The 23,620-nt window shown below is 61.5% G+C and overlaps 1 pseudogene; it reads right to left on the bottom strand.

Moving 5' to 3' along the window:
- Nucleotides 1–1,207: 1,207 nt before the first annotated feature.
- On the bottom strand, nt 1,208–17,738 carry LOC119103546 (pleckstrin homology-like domain family B member 1; annotated as a pseudogene).
- Nucleotides 17,739–23,620: the final 5,882 nt, after the last annotated feature.

Here is a 23,620-nt window from a genome sequence, read left to right as displayed (position 1 = left end):
CACACAACGCTTGTTTCGAACCGCTTCACATCGCCTGACTGCCAGTCGATGCACACCATTGGCTGTGCTGAAGCCAGAGGGACGAATAACGCCTCGCCCTCGAGTGTTGATGACGCACCAGGCGGCGCGCTCTCCGCTGTGCAATGCTGCTCGGCGAGCCTTATCGGAGACCAAACACGATTTTGAGCTGTTACAATAAAGCTAAACCGATGCTTGATTTCAAGATCTTGGGTACGACCTAAAACCCATAAACCGAATCTGGTTGACGAATTATGGTTTAGATTCTCGCTGCCGTAGAAGCCAGGGTGCCAATAGAGGAGTGGTTGACGCACCTGCGTAAACCAATCCGCGTCTGAGAAACCAGAGGTACGGGGTTCGATTCCCCGTGGTGCCCGCCCTACCTACCTTGGTAAGAGGCAGGCCAAGCCATATAGCTTCAGCAGATGAGTGGGTCGTTAAGTCTCAGTGACATGGCATAGGAGCCAGCCGCGCATGTGCGCGTTATGATCTGCTGGTGACAATTTCCAATGTCGCTCACTTTGTGTGTCAGCTTCAGGTCTTATTTTGCCACCCGAACGCAGCGGTCTTGTTGCAGCCCGACTCCCGCCCGAGTCGACGGAGAGCGGGCGTGCTCCGCAGCAGACCGCCCGTGCTCTTGCAATATCGGCCGTGGTGCTTCGACGTGCTTTTGATGGGCTGCATTTGCCTGCGAAGTTTTCAAGGCTGCTCTCCGCGACAAACTCCTGAATGCGGCGGGATACTACCTTTCTTGCCCTTCGCGCTTCGAGCTGCTGTTCAAATTTCTTCCAGTCTTGGCAACTGGTTTTATTTCCAAGCATAAAATCTTTTTTTATTTTCTTACCCACTGTGTTCGTCGCTCGGCAGCACGGTCCCCCGCAAATGACCAGCACTCTATTATCTTGGAATTGTTTTATACAAAAAAAAAACAAACACTGAAATCACTCTTACGAAATGAACGTGGATGTGGTTCCCCTTTCCCATACGGACCACTATTCCGAGAAGATACGTGTTTTTTTAGAGCGGGGGGGGGGGGGGCAACCGGCACGATGAAGACGAAACGCGTGTAACGTTGGACTGGAATCCCCGCCCGTGCATACAGGCCTGCGAGCTCCCACAGATTTTGCCCTTTTTAAGTGCATAATACACAGCTGGAGGCCATGTAGCCTTCTCCAAAATCATTACCAACACAGCGGTATTAGTTATATTTAAAACATCTTTGGATGCAAAAATATGTGAGTAAAGGCAGACATATGGGGCTGCGGAAGACTAGCAGCATAGAAATATCGGCCACGCCTGAGTTACAAAGGCAAGAATGACATCGCCGGTGTCATTTGGCCTCACCAAGGGGACGCGCGCGCAGGACCCAAAACATGGTCCACGTGCGCCTCTCTCCAGAAGGCACAACACCACTTGGCAGCTGACGACAGACACTGTACACAAAGGCACGTACGTACAATTCACGGAGGCGCGTCGTGCCGACGCCCGGCGACACAGCGGTCCCGAGCCACACCCCCGCACTGGGCCGCACTCGGCGCCCGCTGTAGAAGCAGACCGACGCCACACCCGGCGCCTGGTCCGTTGACCTCAGCCGAGGCCGAAGGCGCTGTGACCCTCGGCGCCAGTCATGATGACGTCCACCCAGATACGCATCGCCTCCGGACTGGGCGCCATCAGAAGAAGGTGCGGCTCATGGTCTTGACGCAGAAGGTGGTGTTGGGCGCGCTGCCGCGGCTCGCCTTCAGGTGGTCCACGTACACCTCCTCGATGGCCTGGCCGCGCGGACAGAGGGACCCGTCAGACGAAACAGGGATGACAGGGGAATCAGACGGTACGGGGACGGCAGGAGAGTCAGACGACACGGGGACGGCAGGAGAGTCACACGACACGGGGACGGCAAACGGCACGGGGACGGCAGGAGAGTCAGACGACACGGGGACGGCAGGTCCGTCAGACAACACGGGGACGGCACGAGAGTCAGACGACACGGGGACGGCAGGAGTCAGACGACACGGGGACGGCAGGAGAGTCACACGACACGGGGACGGCAAACGGCACGGGGACGGCAGGAGAGTCAGACGACACGGGGACGGCAGGTCCGTCAGACGACACGGGGACGGCACGAGAGTCAGACGACACGGGGACGGCAGGAGTCAGACGACACGGGGACGGCAGGAGAGTCACACGACACGGGGACGGCAAACGGCACGGGGACGGCAGGAGAGTCAGACGACACGGGGACGGCAGGAGTCAAACGACACGGGGACGGCAGGAGAGTCAGACGACACGGGGACGGCAGGAGAGTCAGACGACACGGGGACGGATTCGGAACCATTTCGAACTAGTGCACGCAGAACAGAACATAAAACAAACGCCTTGCTCCCCGGCGTGGACTAACCAAGCCCCGTCCAGTTCAGCCCTGACCCCGCCAACGTCAGCGTGTGCAGTTTACACACCGTCAAGAGAGCGCGTGAAGACACGGCAGCGTATGATGACGCGGCGCTTGCTTACTTATGATTACATGGCGCTAAGGCAACAAGCAGCAACCAGCTCCTCAATGACAACCGTCACAGATAAGCGTCTTCACAATGATTCTCGGGCGTTTTTAGGGACACTGTCACACGGTCCTGGACGAGCTGCAGCACGATCGACGTAAACAATGACGCCGCGGGCTGAAATCGCCATCATCACGTGGATTTTCCCGATGCAAAATGTTGATAGCCCTGTTGCAACAACATGACAGACGCAAACTATCCTGTTACCTGCCTCATCGGGCATAGAACACAACGCAGCCTGTATGCACAGCTCTTGCCTCCCGTCACTTCCGATCGGGAGTAAATGCGGGCCAACCTGCCCGGCGAATTACCTGGAAATACACTCCGCCCTTGACCTTGCTCTCCGACTTGTCAGCGTAGTACATGAACGTGCGCCGGTTTTTGCTGCGGTCGAAGACGAACCAGCGCTTTTGCCAGGACCGGAAGCGGGAGCTCAGCTTGTGCAGGTACCCGCGGCACACGTGTCTGCTCACCACCACCAGCGGGCACATCTCCAGCTGGTGACCTGGAGCACCACAGGGCACGGTCAGCATCAGGCTCGACCTCGTGGTGGCATCACAACCACGGCTGTCCTCCGCTGCAGGGGACGTGGCGACGCCCTATAATCGCCATGCGGACCGACCGCTCACGATGAACAATGCCACTATCCACTAACGTAGCGACGTGCCGTGCCAGTCCATGAGCACGTTCAGATCGCTGCCGTCACTGGCAGTCGCTGGCCGGCAGTGCACCCACGGCCCGCCTCCGGTACAGCGAAACCCGGCGCCTGACGGGCCGCGCCGGCGGGACAGGCGCCGTCACTGCGGTGGGCGCGCAACACCGCTTCTAGGCAAGGCAACTTCTACTGGGTTAGCTCGCAACGCATGAAACCACCACGAGCATCAGTGTGAACACATCCTGGTGGCAACCGGGACAACGACAGACATCCTGCGGAGGGAAAGGAGCCACACTCTCTCTCTCTCTCTCTCTCTCTCTCTCTCTCTCTCTCTCTCTCTCTCTCTCTCTCTCTCTCTCTCTCTCTCTCTCTCTCTCTCTCTCTCTCTCTCTCTCTCTCTCTCTCTCTCTCTCTCTCTCTCTCTCTCTCTCTCTCTCTCTCTCTCTCTCTCTCTCTCTCTATCTCTCCTCTCTCTCTCTCTCGTCTCTCTGCTCTCTCTCTCTCTCTCTCGCTCCTCTCAATCCTCCTCTCTCTCCGCTCCTCCCGTCTCCCTTGCCCCTCTTCCCCTCCCTTCCTCCCCCTCCATTCCCCCTCTCTCTCTCAGGCTACAGCCGAGGGCCTTCACCGAACGCCCCGCGTGCGCCCAGACGATGTGCCGTCATGTACACGGCGCCGCGGCGCCATCCCGCGCCGGGACGGCCCCGTCTGGGGCAGCGTTCATTCACCTGCCGACTCGACATGCTGCCTGAGATCAAACTGCTCGTCCGCGATGGGCATGTACCGGGTCAGAGGCCGCTGCTGCGGCTGAGGACACACCGGCCGGCGGGTCAGCAGGTCACACCAGCGGGTCGACACGTCACACTGGCCGGACGGTCAACAGGTCACACCGACAGGGCGGGTTGCCAGGTCACACCGTCACACCGGCAGGTCAGGTCACACCGGCCGGCGGGTCAGCAGCGGCCGGCGCGGCTGCTCCCCAGTCGGGGCTGGAGCGCAGGCACATGATGGACCGGCTACCACGGGACGCGACTTGAACGAATATATGCATCGCTCCAAGTCTTTTGATACATCCAGAATTGATCGCGGACAGCGGGATCCATCGCATGGATTGAAACGCCGCTCACAAACCTGTCCTCGATCAAACCCGGCCACGCTAAACAGCCAATATACATACCATACATCTCAATTAATTCCAGTTCTCGAGATAATCCAAAACGATTGTGCTTATATTAATGAGACCATTTTAGGGTCTTTGAAACGCAAAGAACTAGTAAACAAGTAAATGGCATGAGCATTGGACGAACTGATGCAACCTGTTCTCAGGTGCGTAACATGACCATGTCGAAGAACATGCAACGAACTGGCCGGATTCATCAATGACACTAGCAAACTTAAAACTTGAGGGATAAAAACACCCGCGAGTCAGGGAGTGCTACTCATCGCGCAAGTCGTGTGCAGTTATCAAATGGCGAGAGATGGCTCAAGTTGTGCCGCACGGGCGCACTGTCACATGTGCGAGTCCCCTGCAGTTTGAGAGCCACACGCGCCTGTGCCCCAGCTGGCGCATCACCGCTTCACACGCCCCTGGCCTGACGAGCCGCCGGCCCGACCCGAGCCCAGCGGCGTGCGCCTACCGAGAGCGGGAGCTTGCCGCGGCGCCGCACCGGCTCCTCGACGCCGTCGAACACGGACGAGGCGTCGGAGACGGGCCGCGGCCGCGGGTCGTCCGGCTCGCCGCTGACCGCCGGCGGCCGCTCGCCGCCCTCGTCCAGCGGCGCCGGCCGCTCGGGCGAGGGGCTGCGCGCCGGCGCCTCGGCCGTCCCGTGGCCGTTCGTCACGCTGTCGAGACGGCGCGCCGGGGTCACGGCAGGCCGAGGTGACGGCCGGCGACCTCGGGTCACGCCAGAATACTGAGTCTCCGGCTCCCACGTCGGACGGGATCTGAGATCTAAGCTAGCGTATCGGCGGGGGTCTGCGGGTGCAAATGGCGATGGCCGCCACAGCCAGCTACCAATTCAGTGGCACACGCACACATATATACCGAAAACACGACAAAACGAAACAAAATTGTTGGGGGTGTTCCACTTCGAAGTTCCAGGACAATGGTGGTTTATTACGCATTCATAGCCAGTTGCAGTACAATCATGTGATGTCCCATGTATAGAAGCGCGAACCATCCTATTTTCTTGCTTTGGTTGTGGAGTCCCACCCCCACTGAAATAAAGCCGTACATCATATAGTGAGCAGCCAACATAACCGTAGGACTAGTCAACGATCTGTTAAACAGCTAGTCAAACAGCTGACGTTTCGCTTTTCCACCCTCCCATACCGCCCGCGCTCCGCCACGCAGCTCCATGCGGACGATACACGCCACTCTCTCAGCTGGCCTGTCGACAACGGACGTCTTTGACCAGACGGATGTAGGCTGCTGGGGAGTCGACACTTCCTCGAGAGCCTGTCAGGACCTTCGAACTTGCCCCTCACCAGACAGGGAGATCACTGAACTAACCCAGATCAAAAGGACGGAGACCAGGGCAAAGTGATACAGCAATTTTCTAGATCACTTAGTCGTGGATGTTGGCGCATTTTGATCAACTTCCCGTGTGCGTTGTTATTACTGAAAGGCAAGCGTGGCTTTTAACTACATATCTCTTGCCTGTCTAAAATGAAGCATTGGTCACCGAAGACTGCGGCGGGGTCTCCGTCAGTCGCCACAGATTCATGGCTGGTGGCTAGTGCGGTGGGCAGATCGGGAACAGGCACCCACGGGTGAATCATGCCGAACCCAATGACCATGACTTGACCAATGACCATCAGTCGTACATCAAACTCACCATCTATCAGACGACCTCGACGCTGCTTTGTGCACTGCCCATGCAAGGCACGAAACAACTTTCCGAGGCTGCGGAGAGCCGGGACCTGATACCCAACACATGGTGGCAAAGACTGCCGGCACGCCTTTGCCCTCGGACTCTGTCCCGGTACCCGCCGTGTGACGGGGTCTGCCGTCCGACTCTGTCCCGGTACCCGCCGTGTGACGGGGTCTGCCGTCCCACTCTGTCCCGGTACCCGCCGTGTGACGGCGGGGTCTGCCGTCCCACTCTGTCCCGGTACCCACCGTGTGCCGGGGTCGGGTCTAACGTCCCACTCTGTCCAGGTACCCACCGTGTGCCGGGGTCTGCCGTCCGACTCTGTCCCGGTACCCACCGTGTGACGGGGTCTGCCATCCCACTCTGTCCCGGTACCCACCGTGTGCCGGGGTCGGGTCTAACGTCCCACTCTGTCCAGGTACCCACCGTGTGCCGGGGTCTGCCGTCCGACTCTGTCCCAGTACCCACCGTGTGACGGGGTCTGCCGTCCCACTCTGTCCCGGTAACCCCCGTGTGCCGGGGTCTGCCGTCCCACTCTGTCCCGGTAACCCCCGTGTGCCGGGGTCTGCCGTCCCACTCTGTCCCGGTACCCACCGTGTGCCGGGGTCTGCCGTCCCACTCTTCTCCGGTACCCACCGTGTGTCGGGGTCTGCCGTCCCACTCTGTCCCGGTACCCATCGTGTGCCGGGGTCTGCCGTCCCACTCTTTTCCGGTACCCACCGTGTGCCGGGGTCTGCCGTCCCACTCTTTTCCGGTACCCGCCGTGAAGCGGGGTCTGCCGTCCCACTCTTTTCCGGTACCCACCGTGAAGCGGGGTCTGCCGTCCCACTCTTTTCCGGTACCCACCGTGTGACGGCGGGGTCTGCCGTCCCACTCTTTTCCGGTACCCGCCGTGAAGCGGGGTCTGCCGTCCCACTCCGTCCAGGTACCCACCGCGTGCCGGGGTCGGGTCTAACGTCCCACTCTGTCCCGGTACCCACCGTGTGCCGGGGTCTGCCGTCCCACTCTGTCCAGGTACCCACCGTGTGCCGGGGTCGGGTCTAACGTCCCACTCTGTCCCGGTACCCACCGCTGTGCCGGGGTCTGCCGTCCCACTCTGTCCCGGTACCCACCGTGAAGCGGGGGCTGCCGTCCCACTCTGTCCCGGTAACCCCCGTGTGCCGGGGTCTGCCGTCCGACTCTGTCCCGGCACCCACCGTGTGCCGGGGTCTGCCGTCCCCTGTCCCGGTACCCACCGTGTGACGGCGGAGGCGATGTTGTCGCTGCTGCCGGCCGAGTCCGGCGACAGATCGCTGGCCGCCAGGCCGGCCGGGGCGGCCGGCAGCTGGCGGCGCCGGCTCTCCTCCCATTGGGCCGTCACCTCGTCCTGCACGCGGCGCTTCAACTCCTCCAGCCGCCGACGCTCGTCCTCGATCACCTGAGTGCCTGCCGAGCCGACGAGACGACGTCACAGCACGGCTGCGGCGGCCCAGCACAGCAACAACCGGCCGGATTTGGGCCAGGCGTGAGCTGTGTTGTCTCCCACAGCGCCAGACTGCTCATTACAGAAGTATCCAATGCTGTCGGGTTCCTGTGATTGCGAATACTGCTGTGAAACGGGGACGGGGGCTGCAGCGTCATAAACGGGCTTGTATGCTGCGTACCGTCCACAACTGTACACGACAGCCCCCCGCACACCTGCCCACTCACACGCAGTGTTCGTCTTTGGTGGCGCCGTGCATCCCAACCTCTCAACAGTGAAGAAAACAACTGTTCGGTCTGCCTTCCATATCATCACGTTTTACGCAATTTCCCGTCCCCTTTGTTGCTCGTTCGATTGTTTTATTTCCGCTGCTGTCGGCGGCCGGCGGAGTCCGGCGACAGGAGAGTCGGACAGCGACCACTCCCACCTCGTCAGCGGGCGGCAGCGAGCCAGAGGCGCCCGCACCGCCGGCCAACGCCCATTAACGCGGCCGCATGCGTGCCGAGACGGCGCCAGCGCCACATCACCATTGTGCAACCGGCCCACTGCACTGAGAGCACGGGCCCCGGCCCCGGCGGCCGCCGCCCGCGGCAACAAAGCACAGCCTGTCGGCCGTCCACTCAGACAGGCCGGCAGCCTGATAAGCGGGGCAATGTGATCCCCGCTGCCGCCACTCGAGGGCCGTGAGCACTGACGGACTCGACAAACAGCCCTCCGGTGAGAAGTGAGAACACACGGGTCTCGGGCTGACCACCCCGCCCCCATGACAGGCGTCGCCCGCAGGACGCACGGCCTCGCCGTCGGATGGGCGGGGCGAGCGCCGGAGAGTGCAACCGGGGTGCCGGCCGGGCACGGCGCCCGCCGCTGCCACCTCAGACGCGCCTCGGCACACAGGGCGGTGGGCGCGGCCGCGATCAAACAAGGACCGGACGGCGGCCGTCACGGCTGCCGCCAGCGAACACGGCCGCCGCGGCCCGGCGCCGCCGCCGAGCCGGCCGGCCACTCAGGGCAGCACGGGCAGCTCAGGGCAGTCGGGGCAGCGGCACGTACTGACGGCCAGGACAGCCGGCGGAGGCACGTACCGCCGGTCAGCGCCGAGTCCACCGAACAGCGTGACGCGTCCGCAGCCGTCTGTCAGCACCGCCGGCAACTGACGGCGCGGCATGGGGTCTGTGCTGAGCGGGGCCAATGTTGACTGTTGAAGACGATCGATGCGTCGATCGGTGCAATTGGCCAATTTGCCGACTTCTTCTGGTGAACGGAGCGGCCCGAAAGTATCAAGATAAGTACCACCGGCCGTTTCAAAGAAGACGCGAGCCCACCGCTGCTCAGGACGCAGAACGACGCCGAGCACCATACCATGACGCAACGGTCGGACAGTTCGGCAGAGCCCCGAGCACATCGACTAGGTGCCTCCGAACACTACCACACACCGTCCAGGGCGGCCACCATTAACCTCTCGCGGACAATGGCCCACGGGTGGACAGCCCAGCACGGAACGGCGAACAGTACGCAGCGGTATGTAGCGCCGGGCCGGCGCCGATTGAGAGCCGGCCTGAGCAGAGTTCAGTGAAGGCCCGTCCACCCGATATGGCCGGCTCCCATGGCCGGTGAACGGCTCCAGCGTCACCGGCCCGGCAGGCGGCGGCCGGGGGCGCACCTGAGCCCCAGAGGGACCCACACAGGTCACCCCGCCCAACAGCGGCTCGATGCGCCTCCGACACCGTGGCTGTTGCAGCACCGCTCTAACCCCGGCCTCCGGCACGGCACGGGCGGCCATCGGGCTCTATGCGGCACATGAGTTGGTTCGGCGACGGTAGGTACCGGAACCCAGTTCAGTTCAGTTCAGGTCAGGTCAGGTCGCAAACAGGGAGCTCTGAGCACAGCCATGCCAGGTGCGAGAAGAACCTTGGCACGAACAGGGATCAAATGAGAGGTAGACCAGCTCCCCAACACTAGGCGAGGCCAGGTCAGGTCAGAGGAGTCAACCTGACCCCACGCCAGGTCCCACTCACTTGGCCCAGCTTGGGGCAGCCGCTCCGGCGCCGGCCTGGTGGTGACCCGGTACGTGTTGAGGCCGGGCCGGCGGCGGCTGCGGCTCCAGCAGCCGCCGCTCCAGCAGGTGGCCATCGGAGCGGCGTCCGAGCTCCACCGCGCGCGCCGGCCGACACAGCGACCGCTCCCCGGGAGAGCGCGCGCGCGCGCGCACGCCTCCGCCCACCGCGGCCCGTCTCATAACGCCACCCGGGCGCCGCTCGGTACGGCCGGCCGCGCTGCGCGCCGTCGCCAGGCGAGAGCCGACATGAAATCCTGCCGCGGCGGCGTCGCGGGCCACCGCGCTCGCCACGTTTGGTCTGCGCGAGACGACCGCCAGGTGACGTGGAAGCAATGCAAGGCGGCGAAGGTGCGGCCGCGGCGCGATACTCTCATAGCAGGCGCTGTTTATTTTTAGTGAGAAACGGCCCAACGAGCCAAGAGGCCGACCCCCGTCGGCCCCGATTAGCGCCCGCGGCAACAGGGCTGAGCCCGATCGTCGTGCGGTCACCGCCACAGTCTGCCTTTCCGCTCAAAGCGATGGAGGCTGCCATTCCGCCGGGCTTAACGACTTCAAGTGCAGCCATCAACGGAGGCAGTTGAGGCTGGGCTTGCAAGCAGGGGTGCAGCAGTCACCTCCCACAATGTCCCGCTGTGGGAGACGGCGTCACCAGCGAGCCAGGGGCCGGACAGTGGCCCACTGTCCGGCCGAGCGGGACAGCGCGCATCGCTGCCCGGCCCATCGCGTCAGCGTCATGGCCGACAGCCCAGTGGGACAGACTGCCACGCAGCCGGCCGACGAGGCCTCCCTGTAACCGCAGCGCGGTGTCTCGCTGTGCCGCTGAGCCGGACATCGCACCACTGTCACGCCGGCGGCGGCGGCGGCCCGACCGAGTCCGACAGCACCCCGCTGGCCGGCGCGGAGCCGCGGCGCCGCCCACCTGACCGAGGCCGACAGCGCCCCGCTGGCCGGCGCGGAGCCGCGGCGCCGCCCACCTGACCGAGGCCGACAGCGCCCCGCTGGCCGGCGCGGAGCCGCGGCGCCGCCCACCTAACCGAGGCCGACAGCGCCCCGCTGGCCGGCGCGGAGCCGCGGAGCCGCGGCGCCGCCAACCTGACCGAGGCCGACAGCGCCCCGCTGGTCGGCTCGGAGCCGCAGCGCCGCTCACCTGACCGAGGCCGACGCCGAGCCCCGTCCCGCCGGGAGAGGGCCAGAGTGCCGTCACCACGTCCCACCAGACGGGCACCGCGCCAGTACGGCGGCTCGGACAATCCGTCCTCACACGTCGCCGAGCGGCGGCGCCGGCCGTGACTTCGCCCACGTGCCGGCGCCGCCGCGGGGGGCCGCCGCCGACAGGTGCGCGGCACGCCCGGCCGCCGACAGGGCCGGGCCGGCCGTGAAGCCCGGCCGCTGGCGCGCCGGGCCCGGCGCCGCCCGGCTCAGCCGCCGGCCGCCGCCCAGCCGGCTCGGCCCGTCGTCACAAGCAGCGGCGGGCAGGCCTCTGAGGCACCGGCACGCCACAAAAGCCCCGTGGCCGGCTCACTATCGGCAGATCAAAGCCCCCGGATAGAGTCAAAAGACATACAACGAACGACCCAAGGGAGACAAACGTACGAATGGCGACCAGACAACAGTCAGTTTTGGACAAGTGTACATAATGGATGTCTTCAACCACCGCGTGTTTTTTTTCTTTACTCGTGTAATCACACTGTGACTGGAATAAAAAGCCAACACCCGCTTAGAACGCCGGCCAACTGCAAGCCACTTTCACAATTTTAACTTGGTTCGCACCTTTCATTCACTTCATGTCTAACGGTTGTAGTGCAACATGTCATGACGCAATTACACGCTGCACAAGCGATTTATCCGGAAAATTTGTCATGGATCCACGACCAGATACCAATTGAACCAGCCAGGCCCGACGGTTTCGTTGTCTTCGACGGTCAGGGAGTCCGTGCGATCCCTCTGCGCCCTTCCTTGCCTGGTATGCTGAATCAGCAATGAAATGCGGCCGTCCGTGATGTTAAGCTCTGACCAGGGTCATGCCAGGGTATCACTTCTCGTTCATCTATCAATCGCTCGCCTATCAATTTCACCAAGCGAGTCAATGTCTTGCAGTCTCCTCTATGTGTAGCCTGCAATACGCGTACAGAAAACAGGTCGCTCATAATGCAAGCATGCCACCATATATTTTCAAGGTGCAATGAGAAGCTGTCTGGGGTCGTTCCATGGTCGCCTATGACACTGAACGTGGATAACCTCACCATACTCTCTATTTAACACGATAATGCTCATAGTGGCAGTATCGGAAAATCTTATCAGTGATCCGTCCGTATTAAAGCCCAAACTTCACACAGCCCAACGTTTTTTTGTTTGTTTGTTTCGTTTTGTTAACTTCTTTAGGACTACGACCAATCTTAACATCTCAACCAATGTCCATTACCTAACCTGTTAATACACTCCGCTTCATTCATTCGTCGTGATTGGTGCAGGAGCATGCGAGTATTTGTGGAAGCACCAACAAATGAAATATCCCAACTTTACTAACAAAACGTGTGCCGTCAGCAACGCGGAGCCAGCCAGGCTTAGTCTTTCATTCAGTAGCCGCGACGACAACGCTAAACGCCGAGGGGGCGGGGCGGGGCGGAGAGTGGCCGGTGGCGCGGAGGGTGGTCGGTGGCGAGGAGGATGGCCGGGGGGAGAGCAGGGGTTGACCGACGGGGCGGGTTGGGGATGAGGGTGGCCACGGAAGGTGGCTGGCAGGGCGGAGGATGGCCGGCTGGGCGGATGGCCCGCGGCGCGGCGCGGGGGGTGCACGGCGGGGCGGGGCGAAAGGTGGCCGGCAGGGCGGAGGATGACCGGCAGGGCGGAGGGTGGCCGGCGGGGCGGGCGAAGGGTGACCGGCGAGACGTCACGTATGTGCAGAGAGGGGGGGGGGGGGGGGGGAGAGCGGGGGCGCGCCGAGAGTCCGAGCCGCCGTGCCCACTCAGCATGTCCGACCGATGACGTCGGCCAGTTCGGGTGCACACTGGTGCGGCGGCCCCGGCGCCTGACTCAAGTCCCGGTCTCTCCACGGCCCCAGCGCCTGACTCAAGTCCCGGTCTCTCCACGGCCCCGGCGCCTGACTCAAGTCCCAGTCTCTCCGCGGCCCCGGCGCCTGACTCAAGTCCCGGTCTCTCCACGGCCCGTCACCGGCCGATCTGCCACGTCCAACCGTCACCTGACGACAGCCCTAAACGAGACCAGAGTCCAGCGTGCACGCAAGGCACCACCGACCGGCCGAAGCGCGCGCTCCGACGCCCACAGGCCCGCCGCGTCACGCCGGCACAGCGCGGACAGCGGGAAATCAGGACGCTTTTCTGCCGGTTGGCGACAACATGCTATAGTAATCCATTGCAGGCGAACTACTGTATCCCTGTGTGACCCTCCTGTGTTACTCACAACACAACACCAGCATTACTGCAGTGTCGACCTGCCCCCACTCGACACGCTTCCGGCGCAGTCCGTGGCGCGGTGCTCGGTCCTAAGCGACACCCCACTCCGGGGCGTGTCGACCCCCCGGCGGCCCAAGGTCGCGCCGCCGCGTCCCGTTCGGGCGAGCGCCGGCCATCGCCACGCCCATGCAGCCGAGTGGGCGGCGGCGGCGGTGCAGACCGAGTTAAGGCCGCACACTCCCGAGCGGCGGCAGGGCAGTCGGCTCAACCGGCGAGGCAGTCGGGCGCCACGTTTGTCATAATCATCGGCCGGCCGCCAGGCTGGAGCGGCGCTGACAGCTCCAGATAGAGCAACAAGGCAGAGGAAGGGCCAGCGACACAGACGAAGCATGGTACGAAAAAGATGAGGCGGTGGACAGAGCGGTAGAAGGGGAATGGGGAGAGAGGAATGACACGTCTTTAACGAGTCCCCTGATACATTAAGCTGCAGGTCACTGAACTCTGGTCAGCCCTGAAGCACTTCAGCCGACTAAGCAATGAGTCCACCCTGAGAACAAGCGCCACAACTGCACAAGGCATTTCATATGTTCTAAATCCGTTTCGCGTCATATTGTAGAACGCTCCGACGGTGATGTCAGATGAAAGAAATCCGCGCTACCAGTAGAGCACCAGAGGCACAACAGGCGATGACATGCCCACAAATCACCCCCCCCCCCCCAAACAAAAAATCAAGGTGTATCTTGCAAAGCAACTGCAACAATGCCACCGTGGAGTGGAGGGATGGAAACGTCAATGTATTATCATTCAGGACCAACTCAGCGCGATGCGCTCGCAACAAGCAGGGTGAACCAGGGCGTGACGCCAGATATCCACCACGTCACTCAGCTTTGAGTTAATAATAGCCGGCATTCTGATTAATGGCATGTTTCTTCAGCGATTTTGGGCTTCACAAGCACGGTGAAGTCGAGGCCTGGACACCGGATCTTTTGAAGTCTTCCCTTCACTACTGATAGCTTCTGAGACACATAGGCGGGTGGCTAGAGGGCAACTGCCACTTTGGGAGACTTCGTCACGCACCAGCACGAGGCGAGCTGTTCGCTGGCACCACGAGTGGCATATCACGCTACTTAAATCTACAATGGAGTCTTCCACGTAAAGCATTCTCGGCCACGCGGTTTATTTTTCCTGGTTCACTGTGAGCAAGATCTGCGTCGTTCATCACTGCTTTTCTTCCTACACAGGGACCTCAAAGCAGCGTCACGCCACCCCCTCCCCCCGCGCCAGATCGACCTCTTTGGCTTGTTGCCAGGTGACCTCTTCATCCGGGTGGTGCTCAACAATGCGCACGTTCTGAGAAGTTTGGATCTGGCGAAACTGCGGCCCACCAGGCCGCCGCCAATAAAGGCCAGTCATCCGACTTATTGGAACGCTGACTGGTCGGCACATTTCGTACATAATTCACATTCACATACATGGAAGCTGAATTTAACTGCAACAGTCTGTTCCACCCCGATTCCATTTGTTCCGTGTCCGTCCCAATGGCTCAGGTCCGGCCCGATCGCTCAGCTGTTAGAGCGTCTGCCTTCCGATACATCCACCCGTGGAGGGGTGGGTTCGAGTCGCTCTAGGCATTCGTTATCAACCCTGGACAGGTATGGCTTGCCGCCAATGGCAGCGGCCGTGCTGAAGGTCAGCAGATGCCAGAGTACAGAGCGGACCAGGCTAAGCATCGCGGCACGTTAGATATTCACCACCAAATCTGTCGCTGACCTGGAATTACGCAACCGGATGGAGGGGGTCAGGGCTCACAAAACAAGCACTACTTAGAGTGAGGCATGGTCCCAGAAATCCATCCATTCAAAAGGTTTGCATTAAATCTTTGCAAACATCGGTATGTATTCAATGGGAAATGTTTCTCGTAAAACTAACAAGCTAATGGTGCGCGACAAAGCACTAGTACTAAACTTCAGCCAGCAGCGAAGCGTTACATTCTGGAATCTATAAAAAAAGAGAGGGTTAAAGACTCACTAATATATTCAGAAGGCGTATTGCGCGTGTCGGGGAGCGATTTAGAACAAAACAAGCGTTGGACATTGAAACCGGCTGATTCTGATCAGTAGTCACACGCGCACAGTCAGCCCATCACTGCAGCCGGAGACTCCGCTTAAGCCGGTTTAAACGGACAAGACACAGACCGCCGCGCTGGTGCGGATCACAGGCCCGCGGGGAGACAACGGACCATCCCTCGCCCGCGGAAGCGCCACGGAGGCCCGCTCTCTGGACTCACCTTGCTTTGCCAGCAGCACGTGCCGATTCCGCTCGATCTCGCGTAGAGTGCTTGACGAACGGTTATCCACCTGGCGAGCAGGTGGCAAGCTATCACTTCGGGACAAAAACCGCCGAGCGTGTGTGGAAATCCCAGCTGCGGTGCCAATGGACACTGCAGGAAATCAGTACCAGCTAGCTGAACTGTTCAGCTCAGGATTACGATGCCGACTAAGCATTACAGCCCCTTTCCCGTTCTGATTCCCCGGTGTACTCCAGCAAGTACGCCAGCAAAAACTAACTATACATCCACACACAACTGCCCAAACGTGTGCAGCATGCCAGCCTGGGGAACGAGCGGAGCACGGCCGGCCCGCACGGTGCGCCGACGCTCCGGTGGCGCCCCCCCCCCCTCACCCGCGTGCCGGCTCGCGGAACAAGCGGAGGACGGCCGGCCTGTGCGGCGCGCCCCGCTCCGGTGGCGCCCACCTCTCACCTGCGTGCCGGCCCGCGGAGCGAGCGGAGGACGGCCGGCCTGTGCGGCGCGCCGCCGCTCCGGTGGCGCCCCCTCTCACCTGCGTGCCCGCCCGCGGAGCGAGCGGAGGACGGCCGGCCTGTGCGGCGCGCCCCGCTCTGGTGGCGCCCCTCTCAACTGCGTGCCGGCCCGCGGAGCGAGCGGAGGACGGCCGGCCCGCACGATGCGCCGCCGCTCCGGTGGCGCCCCCTCTCACCTGCATGGGCGCGCTGGCGGTGACGTTGTGGATGCGCTGCAGGTCGTCCCGCGACTTGCCCAGCATGTGCAGCTGCGCCAGCCGCGACTCGATGTACTCGTTACTCGAAAACTGGGCAGCGAGAGGTCAGGCGGGCGGGTCACGTTCGGGAACGCAAGCGGTGGACACACACACACACACACACACACACACACACACACACACACACACACACACACACACACACACACACACACACACACACACACACGCACGCACGCACGCACGCACGCACGCACGCACGCACGCACGCACGCACGCACGCACGCACGCACGCACGCACGCACGCACACACACACACGCACGCACGCACGCGCATGCGCACGCGCACACACGCACCATAGACCAGAACATACTGCGGACAGGACCCTGTCTTTGGCGTATATCCAAAAGCACATTCCACTGGCACGTTTTTTTCCAATCATGTCAATGCATACAATTTGGAGTTTATTCCTTTCAAGCACACTTCAGGTACGCTGAATGCGCTTCTAAATCATATTTGCGGGGGCGCTGAAACTTCAGACCAGCTATTTGGTCAAATGACAGGCTTGCCGCCTGGCCGCCGCCTAACGGCAAAGTTGAGGCCGTCCGCCTGATTGGCGGCCACCCTATTAGAACTAAGCTCCCATAGCTCCCTACCCAACGGCGCGCCAACGCTTGCTACAACTCCGACGCGTCATCACGTGACGCCCCGGAGCAGCACAGCGCGCATGCGCACCGAAGCCGTGCGCCCGGCCATGCACCGCCGGAGCGGGACGCGCCGACTAACCTCCTCCGGGTCGGAGGAGACCTCGGGCTCCTCCAGGCCGGGGTCGTCGGCCGCCTCGTCCATGCCCGACTGCGAGAGGCTGCTCAGCCGGCGCTGGGTCTTGCGGAGACGGTCCCGCTCCTGGCGGCCGGACCGGCAACGGCGGACGGTAATGCGGCGCACCACTCACACACGGCCGACCGCCGCAGCCACCACACGGCACTGGAGACACTCCGATACACACCGACCGACCGCAGTCTGAAGCCCGACAGCAATCAGGGCACCTCCGATACACACCAACCAACCGCAGTCTGAAACCCGACAGCAATCAGGGCACCTCCGATACACACCGACCGACCGCGGTCTAAAGCCCGACAGCAATCAGGGAACCTCCGATGCACACCGACCGACCGCAGTCTGAAGCCCGACAGCAATCACGGCACCCCCGATACACACCGACCGACCGCAGCCTAAATCCCGACAGCAATCAGGGCACAAGCGCCACATGCGCCACTGCATTGCAGAGAACTGAACGGAGGGAGAACCCAGCAGACGGCGGACTGCCCGGCGATACAGCAGTGGCCGTGAGTGTCGTCCTGCAGCCGTGAGCCCGGCGGCCTGTTCTCCGTGACTGTCCGCACGAGCCTGGCCGGAGGTGACTGAGCACTCCTGAGGCGGCCGTCGTCCTGCAGCCGTGAGCCCGGCGGCCTGTTCTCCGCGACTGTCCGCACGAGCCTGGCCGGAGGTGACTGAGCACTCCTGAGGCGACCGTCGTCCTGCAGCCGTGAGCCCGGCGGCCTGTTCTCCGCGACTGTCCGCACGCGCCTGGCCGGTGGTGACTGAGCACTCCTGTGGCGACCGTCGGCCGGGCGCCGGCACCGGTGCCGTGGCCGCCGCGCCCGTCCGCTCACCTGGCACATCTGTTTGACGATTGTCGCGCCGCTGCTGCTCCATGGCCTCGGTGTCACGCCGGATGGACTCGATCAGCGCCTGCTGCTGGTCCCGCACCGACTCCATCTCCGACCTGGCGGCCAGCCGGCGGCCGTCAGGCAGGGCACCAGACACGAGCCGGCGCCAGCGCAGCTGACCCGCAGCGGCCGCGGGCAACGCGTGCGCTTCATAACATCATGACACGCCCCAGCTGACAGCACCGCAGTAATGAAATCACGAGCAGTACCCGTGTTTAGTCTTAAGATAATTGCTTCCATACTCACAAACCGGGTTATTCCTAGAACAAAGCCCAACGGTTTAAATAGCGGCCATCATGATATCCATACGACGAACCAAAGCGCACCAAAGAGCACCCGAGTCCCCGCCCACAGTGCGGCACTGGCCCGCTTTTGACACGTGACCGTCTCTGTGACGTCAGACCCGCCGTGGGCAGCGACGCCAGCCGCCCAAAGACGGCGACGCAATGCGGCGCCGGGCCCCACCGGGTGCTGGCGATGCGGGTCTCCAGCTGGCTGATGAGCCGCAGCGACTCCTCCTTCTCGGCCTCCCAGCCCACCTGCTCCTCCATGTGGTGGAACTCCTGATCCTCGTGCGCCTGCGGCACACGGCGCCGCCTCAGAGACGCGGCCACAGTCAACCCCTGCAGGCCACGCTACACAACAGCTGCCGCCGGCGTGGTTTACACCCCGCTGATGAACGACACATTCTCGTTAGCAACACGGCTCGGGTCGGCGGCACCAGTGCACACACACGCACGCACGCACGCACGCACACACGCACGCACGCACGCACGCACGCACGCACGCACACACACACACACACACACACACACACACACACACACACACACACACACACACGGCTGATGACTGCGCTGATGAGCAGAGGGGGTCCGAGGGGAGAGGGGCCTGGCGTGCAGCATCGCTGCAACCCGCCGCCCCGCTGCGCAGCGGCCCGCGCGCCGAGCTGGCTGCGCTGCCCCGGCCGGGCCCCGCGATGGCTGCAGCAGGCCGGTGACCGGCGCGGCGCTGGCGCACGGGCCGCCAACAGCCACACAGAGGGCTGGGTACCGCTGCCGACCCCGGCCGGCAGAGCCGGGGCGCTGCTGCTGGCGCACGGGCCGCCGACAGCCACACAGCGGGCTCGGTACCGCTGCCCGCTGCCGACCCCGGCCGGGCGGGCCGGGGCGCTGCCGCTGGCGCACGGGCCGCCGACAGCCACACAGCGGGCTCGATACCGCTGCCGACCCCGGCCGGGCGGGCCAGGGCGCCGCCGCTGGCGCACCAGCCACACAGCGGGCTCGGTACCGCTGTCGACCCCGGCCTGGCGGGCCGGGGCACTGCCGCTGGCGCGTCGCAGAGCGGCACTGCTACGCCCGTGAGGCGGGCCCGCGCCGCCGTCGCCGCGCACCGCCCACCTTGCGCTCCTGCTCCACCAGCTCGTGCTGGTACTTGAGCTTCTCCAGCAGCCGGGTCTCCTCGTCGGTGGAGCCGCGGAACTGTTCGCTGAGCTGCTCCAGCCGCTCCAGCTCCGCCTCGGCCGCCATGATCCGGGCCGCCAGCTGACGAGACACGGCCCAGGTCAGGTCAGGTCACACGCCGACAGGTTGAATCGCGACACGGCTCAGGTCAGGTCAGCACACGTGCGGTGACAAGCGGGAGGTTGGCTGACGTCAAGAGTCAGGTCAAACACGACCCAACCATTGTCCAGAGGTGTTCCACTACCCACACGGCAGCTGGCACAGTTTAGTTCAAGTCAACCACATGGTGTAGTCAGCTAAGCTCGAAAATACTGGCAACGTCACTTCAATACTCTTTTAACTTAACTCTCATTTAATTCCCTTACTACTTGATTCCTCTAATTACTCCAACTCTCTATCTGCAGGCAAGCTGAACAGCCGCGATGATACTTCCAAGCCAGGCAGCTCACACCAGAAAGCCCGACTGCACAGGCTAGTTCTCACGATCCCCCGCCGACGCGTGCCGGCAAACACTGCCGGCTGTGCACAGCGCTCAGTATCAGTCAGTCAGCTGACGACGAGACGGTAACACTGTCGGACACCATCCCAGCAGCCTTCACACGCTGTGAACCCAAGCAGGCCTTAGCTTTACGGGACGACTTCACGTTAATGGCAGACGGGGCGGCGCGCCAAAAGGCGTCCCAGCCTGGCGCGCGTCCAAAGCTTTCAGGACCCGACATCTGGAGTAAGCCAATGACCAGAGGTGTTTCGCCACCCGGTCCACCGCTGACAGCTCAGGGACAAACCAACCGCACGTCATAGCAAGCCTTACTGTGGACAGCGCCCGGAGCAGCAATTCTGGGATGTTTTATGGGTACTGCTGCAAGTCATGAATCTCCAACCCGCTCATTTTCATTCTTCATGCCATAAAAATGAGTCTGCCGGCAGTGCCGGACATGACACCAGGCCGTGGCACGCCTCCGGTGCAGGACACGCCGCCGCTCCGCTCCATGACGCCGCGCGGGACGTGACGCCGCACCGTGACGCGGCTGCAGGGCGGGCGGTGACGCCGCTCGGCCGTGCCCGGGCGCGGGCGGGCCGGCGGTCAGCAGGCCGGCTGGCGCCGCTCCCAGCGCCGGTCCACTGCCCACTGCGTGTCCGAGAGGTCGGACACCGTGCCGCCCCAGGTCACTTGGCAGGCGGCGGCGCGCTGGCCAGCCGGACGCCGCCGCCTGCCCGGACACGATTGGCCCGGCCTTGATCAGAGGTCCACCGCGGCGGCAACCGCCAAGGACGTGTCAGCCATGACAGCGGCCGACTGCTCACATCTGGCCAGTTAAAATAGTCTCAAATGTGACTCAGGGTAGCCTTGGAGCAGGCCTGCTTAATTTGATGACATGAGCATGATCAATGTGCTTTCGCCTCGGCGTGATACTGTTGAAAAAACGCGTGCAAAGCTAGCAGTGCACCTTTACAGCAGGTTTGTTTTGGTTACAAAAACAATAAACAATTGTACGTTTCACTTTGCTTCATTTCGTTTCTAAATCTGATCACGGGCATTGCGATGGCGGCGGGGACCAACTACCCATGGCTTGCACGGAACGACCGCTGTAAGGGCTCATCACATCGGCCGCGACCTGCCTATGCTGCGCCCGCATCTGACGTCCAGAGTGAGCCCCACCTCCTCCGTCCCCTCCCTCCCCTCCCGCATGCCGCGATCAGGTCGGCCATGACGGCCCATTTCGGCTGACTCGGCAGCTGATCACAGCAGCCCCCCCCTCCCTCTCCCCATCACGCACACATCTGGGGGGCGCCCTACCGACAACTACATCTACTTGTTCACGACTTCATGCATGGCCGGCGCCTTTCGAGTACATCAGAATGCAGGGGAACGGATTTCAGACGCTCCTAAAGGCGGATGTCACACGAGCCACTGACAGGCAACAGCTCAAACGAACAGCGGCGCCGCTCCCACACCCTTGGCGGCCCCCAGTGGCGGGCAGCGCCGCCGGCAACAACTGCGCATGACCCGCCAGAGGGCGCGCTGACCCCGAGCCGCGCCGCCGCAGCCGACGGCACCCCACGCCGCGCGCCGATGGCCAATACCTGCTGGACGCGGTGATTGAGCGACGCCTGCATGACGGACGGCGTTCGGTGCTGAGCCCCCGGCTGAGCTGCACTGAGCTACACTGGGCTACTCTGGGCTGAGCCGAGCTGAGCCGGGCTCGGTGTGCACGCGTGACCGGCCGGCCGAGTGCCGCGGGCGCCACTCAAGGACGACCGACGCCGGGCCGGGCCGAGCCGGCGGCGGCGCGGGGCGGGGCGGGGCCGATCGATCCGCCCGGCGGCGGCGGCGGCGGCGCCCGCCCCCACCGGCACATCACTCCCAGGCGCGGTGCGCCGCAGCCAGACCGCCGCCCGCTGACAGTGCTCACCAGCGGGGCATCGGTCCCACTGGCGACAACCAGGCAATGCCGCTGACAATTCATCGCAGGGAACTAAGTCCCTTACGGCGACAGAGAACACCGGTGGGAAACTTCTTCTAATGACAGGGTCACCGAAGTGAGGCCTCTCCTGCAGACGAGGCTCACCAGAGGGAGGTCCTTCCCGCTGGCACGGATCCTGAGAGTGAGACCGCGCAAAACCTCAAGAGGTCTCCCCTCATCCCCTTCTTGGTCAGGATGCCACCAAGAAAGGCATTAGTTGTGGTACTAGCCCACTAGCTCATGTAACTAGCAGTCACCAGTTCATACGTCCTGGCGGTTTCGCGGAGGGCGAGCGACTTCGGAACTCAAGTCCACGGGCGAGCTGCCCCCTCTGTCCCCGCCGCGATCTCACATCGCGAAGGGCCGGGTCGGTTCAGCCGCAACTCACAACTCAAACTCATTTGCCAATGATCTCAATGAAGGCATGTGCCTTACATCCAAAGCATCTTCAAGCTGACAAACAGACCTTACAACACAGCACGGGACGCCTACTCGCTGCTAGTCATTAAAACAAAGCCTTACGGAGCAAGTTTTTAGCCCGTTTTGCTGCAACAATTACTCAGTTCACAATGCCGAACAACTAAGATTTTGCAGCACTCTGCGGTTTTCTATTTTACCCTAACGGCACGGCTGAAGCACGGCCATAATAACCACTACCGAGTAGGATGACCCATACGGACCATGCAACGCAAGATTTCGCAAAACCAATGCGTCGCAAATAGAAGATCCTGACAAAAAGATGCCAACTTAGTCCTGATTAGTTCGTTTAGTTCATTCTTATGACGTTTAGTTCCGTTTAGGATGGTCAAAATAATAATTTTGGCGTCTTTTGCCGTGCGTTGACATAACTTGCCCCGAAACAGTAGATAACTGCAAATTTTCTGACCCATCGATTGATGCTGCCACGCCAGGCGAGACGAGGCACGGTCAGGGAAGCTGACATCAAACACAACGGAAAGGAGCAAAATGTTAAAAACTCCTCCATGAAGGCCAGTCATCAACAACACCAGGGGAGTGCATACGACTATTTGTGTCGAAGCCTGACAGAATCATGGGGCTTGCAATACAACGCAACATTCCCAGGAATGTTATTTTATATACTCCCGAGGGAGGCGGCCAACCCCCGCGATTTTGACTTGAGCCTTCCCCAATGCTCTCCTGATGCGTATGAGCAAGGAGGAAACACCTAGCCAAACGAATACAGAACAATCATCTTAACTATTGACACTTTGGTTGGCAAGTACCTAAAAACATCACAAAGCAACACAGTTTTCAGATGATCACGCCTGGATTGGGATACAGAACAAATCATTGCGATATATAGTTGCTTTAAAAGGAACAAGGTGGCTCAGACAAAAGTTAACACATGACGTCCCCGAGAGTGACTAGTGTATTTGTCGTACAATCGTTGCTGCGGTGGTTATACAACACAATCAGCAACAGCAGAACTCATCAGTGATCCCTCACTAAGATCTATTTAAATGTTGTACGTAATCACATCACATTCTAAGCTTTTCACAAAACGTAGCACGCACCAGCTTAAGATGAGAAGTCATCCCTCCAGGGAAAGCAACCTGGAATCTACAGAATATTGTAACTTTCGACTTTGACATACAAGTATGCGAATGCAAGTGGACGAAATCCGGAAGGAAATCAGGTTGGGGGGGGGGGGTTAGATAAACCTTTTCGGCTGAGCCCCCCCCCCCCCACCCACAACCGATTTTAGTACGCGACACCCCCTACGAATTACACTATCATGACAGCTCATAACCTCACATTAGTTATACAACTCTTCTGCCTAAATTTAATTTAATATTTCGCCCTGGGACTTTGTCAGGAGCCAATATATATATATATATATATATATATATATATATATATATATATATATATATATATATATACCAATAGA

This window comes from Pollicipes pollicipes, unplaced genomic scaffold (genome assembly GCF_011947565.3).
Source record: "Pollicipes pollicipes isolate AB1234 unplaced genomic scaffold, Ppol_2.1 Scaffold_2555;HRSCAF=2994_pilon_pilon_pilon, whole genome shotgun sequence".
Lineage (NCBI taxonomy): Eukaryota > Metazoa > Arthropoda > Thecostraca > Pollicipedomorpha > Pollicipedidae > Pollicipes > Pollicipes pollicipes.
This window is presented reverse-complemented; position numbering and strand designations above follow the sequence as displayed.